Consider the following 8,308-nt stretch of genomic DNA (forward strand, 5'->3'; position numbering starts at 1 on the left):
TACTAAAATTGTTAAGGCTTCTTGGGAATGAGCAAAGTTAGCAGGCATTGGCCCTTCACTAGCTTATCGAACGAGAGCCGTACATGCCGATTTGCACACTTGGGATCGTGTAACTCTCAAGGGTCCAAAGCAAAGAATTAATAAATTAAAAAAGAGTTAGAGAGACTGAGGCGTGGTCCCTTGAACACAGAATCACGGTGCCGACAGAAGGAGATTATTGTGGTGATTGAGAACCTATTGGACCAAGAGGAAATTTTCTGGCTACAAAGGGGTCGTGCAAACTGGTTGATGCATGGGGATTGTAATACATCGTTCTTCCACAACGCAGCCACAGCCAGGAAAAAGAGAAATAATATAAATAATCTTTTAGATGATTCTGGGATTTGGAGAGAAGGTAAGGAGCTGAAGCATCACATTACTGATTATTTTTCAAAACTCTTCACGTCGGAAGTCCAGCATCCGAATCAAGAGGTTTTGTCCCTAGTTTGTAGGAGAGTGACGACTGAAGTGAACAATGCTCTTCTTGCCCCTTATACTGCTGAAGATGTTCGCAAGGCGCTATTCGAGATTGGGGACTTAAAATCTCCAGGGTCAGATGGACTCCATGCTATCTTCTATAAAAGATTTTGGCCTATGCTAGGGGACTATCTAGTTGAGGAGGTCCTACAAGCCATCGATACGTGTACTATACTAGCTGGTGGGAACGATACTGTGATTGTGATGATCCCAAAGTTTAACACACCGGAAAAAGTAACCCAATTTAGGCCGATCAGTTTATGCAATGTGGTATATAAAATAATTACAAAGATGGTGGCCTTTCGCTTGAAGGTTCTCCTGCCAGATATTATAAGCCCGACTCGGAGTGCTTTTGTGCCTGGCAGACTAATAACGTATAATATATTGATAGCTTATGAGTGTTTTCACACAATCAAAAATAAAAGAGAAGGTAGAGAGGGCTTGTGTGCTATTAAACTGGACATGCACAAAGCTTATGACAGAGTTGAGTGGCCTTTTTTGAAGGAGATTATGTTGAGACTGGGCTTCCGTCAAGATTGGGTGAAATTAATTATGCAATGCGTCTCAACGGTCGAATACAGAGTAAGGATTAACGCGGAGGATAGTGAGAGTTTTAAGCCTACAAGGGGTTTGAGGCAGGGTGACCCATTGTCACCATACCTTTTCTTGTTGTGCATAGAGGGATTGAATGCTCTACTTACACGGGCGGAGGAAATTGGAACTATTTCAGGAGTAAAAGTTTGTAGAGATGCCCCGCCCATCACAAACCTTCTCTTTGCGGATGATTCTTTGATTCTCATGAAAGCCAACCAACACAATGCGAAAGCTCTGAAAACAGCGTTAGATTTATACTGTCAGGCATCGGGACAATTGGTAAGCATTAAAAATCCAGCATTTTCTTTAGCCCAAACACGAAGGTGGAGATTAGGGAACAATTTTGTATAACGCTGAATATAATGACAGAGGCCCTCGGTGATAAATATTTGGGCTTGCCAGCAAATGTGGATGTAGATAAAACAGACTGTTTCCAATTTCTGATTGAACGGATTGTCAAGAAAATTAGTGGCTGGAAGGAAAAATTATTGTCTGCCGGGGGAAAGCAGATCCCGCTCAAGGCTGTGATCCAAGCCATACCAATCTATGCAATGTCGATCTTTAAAATTCCTCAAAAAAATTATAAAGGAATCATTGACACGATAGCGCATTTCTGGTGGGGAGACGAGGAGAACCAGAGGAGGATGCACTGGATGGCCTGGTGGAAAATGTACGTACCTAAAAACCAAGGAGGGATGGGATTTCGTGATATTCACTGTTTCAATCTGGCACTGCTCGCCAAACAGGCTTGGCGCCTTCTGGATAATCCTGATTCTTTGTGTGCCACAATTCTAAGGGCTAAATACTATCCTCATGGCGATTTGTTAAATTCTAAGCAAAAGAAAGGCTCTTCTTTCACCTGACACAGTATTATGGCTGGCATAAATTCTCTGAAACATGGCTATATTTGGCATGTAGGGAATGGACAAAATATAAATATTTGGGAAGATGCCTGGATCCCAAATTGTGATACTAGAAAAGTTATGACACCTAGGGGGGGGGCAACTGTTAACTAAGGTGGGTGATTTGATTGATCATGTTTCAAATTCTTGGGACGAAGATCTGATTACACAAACAATGTGGCCCATTGATGTTCAACAGATTCTCTCAATTCCAATCTCGCAACATGATATGCCAGATTTCATTGCTTGGAGTTATACGAAAAATCGTATGTTCTCGGTTCGGTCTGCTTATTTTGTGGAGTGGAACCACCAGTATGTTAGTAGACTAAGACATTCTAACGGGATGGGGCGAAGCACAGTTAATCCTATTTGGAGTAAGATATGGAAGTTATCGTGTCCGGCAAAAGTCAAAATTTTTATATGGCGTACATTACATGGAATGCTTCCATGTCGGGTTACGCTCACAAATAGACATATGAAGGTCACGCCCATTTGCCTACTTGCTCTGAGGGTTCTGAAGATACAAAGCATATGCTTTTCCTTTGCAGTAGAGCAAAAGAGGTTTGGACAAGGCTGGGGATGGATGATATCATTGATAAAGCTTGCAAGGTTGATCTTGCTGGAGAGGCGGTGCTGGAATACCTACTACTTCTGCCAGACCAAGATTTGAGGATAATGGGTCATCACAATGTGCGCGAAATGATTGCTGTTTCAACATGGTATCTATGGTGGGAAAGACGGAAGTTAGTGCACAAGGAGACAACTCAGAATGCACTTCAGATATCAATGAGGATTCTAGCCCTTACGTCAAACTTCGTAAATGCATCATCCCCCAAGGCTACTATGAAAAAGGGGGGTTGGTCATGTCCTCCTAGGGCTTTTGTGAAACTTAACGTTGACGCTTCTTTTGACCATGACCTACTTAGGGGCATGATGGGGGCGGTTTTGAGAGATGAAAAAGGTAGGTTTATCGCGGGAGGAAACGGGAAGATTGACTATTGCGAAGATGTGTTGATGGCGGAAGCCTCAGCTCTTAAATTTGGTATAACATTGGCGCAAAGGGCGGGATGTAATCGCCTTATTATTAACTCGGACAACCTGGAGGTGATTGATACCATGAAGAACGAAGGACAGTCGGCGGGTGTGACGGCGGCAATTTTCGACGATTGTTTTCATTATGCTTGTGACTTCATTGCTACTAGATTCGAACACTGCAACAGAGAAGCAAATAAAGTAGCTCATAAGCTTGCAAGTTTAGCTAGATTTTCGTTGATTTCTGATTGGTTTGAGGAACCTGTAAATGAAATTGTAATGACCCTCACAAACAATGTACTTGCTATCTCTAATGAATAAAGTTTTCGTTTATCTCAAAAAAATGTGGAAGCCCTGGTAATAGTATTAGTGCTTCCGCACGTGGGAAGTGCATAAAAGGCAGATAATTAACGAAAATCATATACTGCCTGAATTAAATAGTAAAGGAAAGACAAAAAGGATCGGGTCTCCCTGTGTTTTGTCAGCGATCTGAACTCTTGTTGGCCCCGGTGCATAGTTCTGTATGAGCAGTACTAGCACCGGCTGGAATACCGCAAGTTGGACTTTTTTCCTTTTTACAGTGGGTCCCATCAGTTGTTGTCAACGTACGGGTCTAGCCCTAATGGAGCAGCCTGGGCATGCGTTGCGCTGGGAGTTTGGCTGCCAGGCCTCCTGCCACCGCTGCGCAGATCTCTTGATAGGATGTACGCGCGGAGTTGAACCTGATCTCGCGGACACCTCGACCCCTCTACCGTCGTCCGATCATGCGGAAAAATCACCGCCGCCGGTGAGACCGAAACCGATTTTGCAAACAATATATCAAGGCAGTAGAAACACTTCAAGAAGAAATTGCTTTATTTGATGCGGATTTAACTGAAAAATATCACCTGATAATCCATCGGTCCGCGGCGATCACCCAACAGGCTCTCAATGTAAGCACCATTGTCGGGTCTATACCCGGTATATCTCGTAGCAGGGGGTCCTAAGCTAGCCGTCTTGGAGCGTGGTAACATGGACATATGATTTTACCCAGGTTTGGACTCTCTCAAAGAGATGATACCCTACGTCCTGGTTCTGATTATATTGATATGGGTGTAGTACAGGGTACATTTGTCTATCATGAGATTGATCTAATGAATATCAGATTGATCTATTGACTAGCCTGACCTCGGTTTATATAATGCACCAGAGGTCTAGGGTTTAGGAGAGTCCCCGTCTTGTGCGTCAAGTCTTGTGGAATAAATCTTGTAAGCGGCATGGGCTGCCCGAACTAGCCCATGAGTGAACCGCCATGGGAGCCCTCGGCCCGATCCACCTGGTTGAGAGACGACCTGATGAGTACCCCTAGTCCAGGACACCGGCAAGACTATGCGTTCAAATATTGCCTAAACAGTCAGCTAGAATATTAGAGGAAAACAATAGATGAGCTAGGCATGGCCTTAGGAGAACACATTCTATATTGCCTAAGCGGAAGTTCAAATCTTTATATAGACTATGCAGTTCGCTCTTTGTATCAGTCAACATATGTACACATATGTTGATATGTACTCCCTCCGTCCCATAATATAAGAGCGTTTTTGACACTAGTGTAATGTAAAAGACGCTCTTATATTATAAGACGGAGGAAGTAGTTTACTTTCATTGAAATTGGTCATTGACCCTAGCATTAATATACTTTCTTTACTACATGACCCGCAGTTCCCGACTTTCATTGCATGTCAAGTGCTCTGTATAAGTACAAATGATATATTTTAAAGAAATCAATGCCCTTTATACGCTCACACTCCGTGGCCGCTGATGTGATTCCCCTCTTTGTTTTCGTCCACTTTGGAAATGTGATCCTCCTTTCTGTTTTCCTCCAATACTTGGCCGTGCTGACTTCTAGTATCAAACTGAAATTTCAAGAGACTAGACAGATATGAAAAAAAGTGAATCTAAGGAGATTACCTAAGAGATGAACTCCCTCCGTTCATAAATATAAGACCCTTTAGATATTCATTATGAACTACATACAGAGCAAAATGAGTGAATCTACACTCTAAAATATGTCTATATACACCCGTATATAGTCCGTATTAAAATTTCTAAAAGGGCTTATATTTTGAAACGTGGGGAGTAATTTATAATATTTCCTTAGACTTCTCGTAAGGAAACCTAAATGTCTCTGGAAAATGAATCATGTGCTTCATCCTTTTAATCATGTATACGTAGTACTAGTGTGAGCCGCTATTTCTATTCTCCATGAATTACTCAAGCTATCTTGCCGTGAAATCATCAAAAACCACAGAGGCAGCATTGCGACGTGGGACAACCATCACCCTACCGCATGGGTGCAAGCTGCTGCCACGGAGCTAGTGCACCAGAAAATGCATTTTAATTTTAGATATCCAACTTATTACTCCTTCTGTAAAGAAATATAAGAGCGTTTAGATCACTTGGATTGAGACTTGAGAGCCACACTTGCAAATCTCCATGGTTGAGTCTCAAATGAAATTTTACAACAAAGCCTTACGATTACAATGGAACAAACCATCTTCCTCGAACTCTTAGTTGCACAAGTTTCGAATGCGGATGAATGTAATTGGAATAAAAACACTAGCCTAAAAAGAGCAATGGTCGTAAACATCATTTTGTAATTGGCATGTCTAGTCCCTTGGTGAAATCACACTATTTAAATTTGGGTTCCCAAATTAAAGTGTTTCCGCAAAAGAAGAGAACAAAGTAAAGTGCCCACATTATTCTCAAGGTTCTTGCCAAATAATCAGCCAATTAAGGGCTCATGATTAGCTGGTATTTTATGGCAAGCTAACTTTTGTCAGAATTTTATTCGCAAAACAAATCAAATCTCTTCTTCTTCTCTTCTTTGGAGAAACTTTTGTCAACATTTCTTTGGTAGGCCTGCAAGGGACATCAACCATACATGTGCCCTTGCATCCTTAAAAAGGCACACAACACACCTGGTGGGTGCAATGCGTGACTGTTGTTGCTAATATTTGTTAATTACACTGCATGTTGTGCTAATATGCTGACACACATCTCAACCGATTGAACTGCAGTTTTAACTATAGAGGTGAGATGTGACAACGGTTTTTACTACTTTCCCTAAGGGCATTTCTAACCGATCCCCAATAAATAGAGTAGGATTCGGCCGAGTAAACCCTTTGTGGAGAATTAAAGTGCGTTGATCGAGATTGAAAGCAATTAAGATGAATGGACTGGAATACATAATTTTACTATTGGCATCTCCCCCAAAAAGATATCATGGCATGATGAACAAATTACAGTTGTGTCTGGATTAAATTGTAGTTTTCATAACTATGATTATACATGTCATAATTGCATATAGACATCACATATGTACATCTATAGAACATCAATCCAACTACATCCTATAGCTAATACTTCAACCCAAGACTGCTATCCAACATGCATTTTAAAGTGTTACGTAAACATGGTATTGTACTAAGCATGATAACATGATGTTGATAATATATTGTCTTCGCCCTTGGCCCATCATCGTGACAACTACACAATTATCTTTTATGCGTAGTGCCAACAAAATAATACAATCCTTTTCCATTTTCTATCACTGTGGTAGCTTATTTGCAAGATTGAACCCAACCAACCTATACAAACTCTCTTGGAGATTGTTCATTTAAACTTGGACAATGCAAGTCTAATAGATCGAAGAGCATATATGTATATAAATTATGCAACAAAGAACACATATGAACCATGCAAACCATGTATAGATCTGATCATAAAGTGACAACTCGTCACACGACAAAAAAAAGACATAATAAAAAATAAATCTGATGAATCATAATCATAATCATATAGGGCAGCTAATGCGATCATTTTACTGAAGAACAATGGAGAGATTGCCATCTAGCTACTTCTATGGGTGGCCATGGACCCATAGTCCAAAGATGAATACTTACACATAGACATGGTGGCAAAAAGATAGATGTAGATGGTCGCCGTTTTGGATTTTCCCCTCGGGTAGAATGCCGAAACATGCCTCCGGACAGGATCACAGCAGAACAGAGCGGTGACGGCAGGGAAAAAACAATCCTAGATCAATGTGATGGTTGCTTTTTGGAGAGTATAAAGCCCCTGTGAAGGCAACCCCTCGTACCCGACACACAAATTGAGAGGGTGTGCCCTAAGTTTATGACGACAGGAAGGCATGTTCTCTGCTATAAAACATCAGATTATCTGCGCCTTGCATAAGACGCAGCCGGGCCACTAGACCATCAAACAACATTAAGTGTAGAAGCCCACTGCCACACGGCACTGTTCTAACCTATGTCAATCTGAATAGATTTCGAAGATCTGGCAACAACCTAGCCCCACTAGGGCCTATGCACGTCATTTGAAATGCCAGCGGTCACTTCACCAAGTCGGTCGACCTTTCACACCTTTAGGGGTTGGCGGTGGCGGAGGACAAAACATTTTTAAGGTGGGGCGAACTTTTAAGCAAAATTTCGTGTGCAGCTAAAAACGCGAGTGATTTCTGGAGAAGCGGGATTCGATCCGTGCCCGCCAACATCCTAACCAGCGAAAATAACCACTGCGCCACCTTATCTCTTTGTCTATTTGAAGGACAAGACAATATTTGACCCTGTTGTTACAACAACATTAAATATGTAAGACAATTCCAGTCTATTATACGTATTATTTTATACTAATAAAAAGTGAAAAGGAGAATTCAAAATAAAAAGACGTGAACTTGAACAAATTTCATATATTTAAAAAGGTTCGTACAAAAATTAAAAATGTTCACCAGTTTTGAAAAACATTCACAAATTTTAAAAAATTCATCGATTTGAAAAAAACAGTTCACAAATTTGAAAACAGTTCATCGTTTTCCGGAAAAGTTGATCGATTTAAAAAAATCACGAATGTGAAAAAAGTTCATCAATTTTGAATTTGAACAAGTTCATTGATTTTTTCATCGATTTTGAAAAAGTTCGCCAATACTGGAAAAAAGTTCATCGAATTTTAAAAAAAGTTCATCGAATTTTAAAAAAAGTTCAACAAATTTAAAAAATAGTTCATCGAATTTGGAAAAAAGTTCATCGTATTTCAAAAAAGTTCATCGAATTTGATAAAAGTTCATGGATTTTGAAGGAAAAGTTCATGAATTTTGAAATAGTTCATCGAACCCAGGAACAAAAAAAAGAAAAAAGGAAAACGAAAACAGAAAAAAGAAAGGAAGATATAGAGATATAAATAGATGGAAGTTTCCACGTCCAGTTGGA

Source organism: Triticum dicoccoides, chromosome 2B (assembly GCF_002162155.2).
Source record: "Triticum dicoccoides isolate Atlit2015 ecotype Zavitan chromosome 2B, WEW_v2.0, whole genome shotgun sequence".
Lineage (NCBI taxonomy): Eukaryota > Viridiplantae > Streptophyta > Magnoliopsida > Poales > Poaceae > Triticum > Triticum dicoccoides.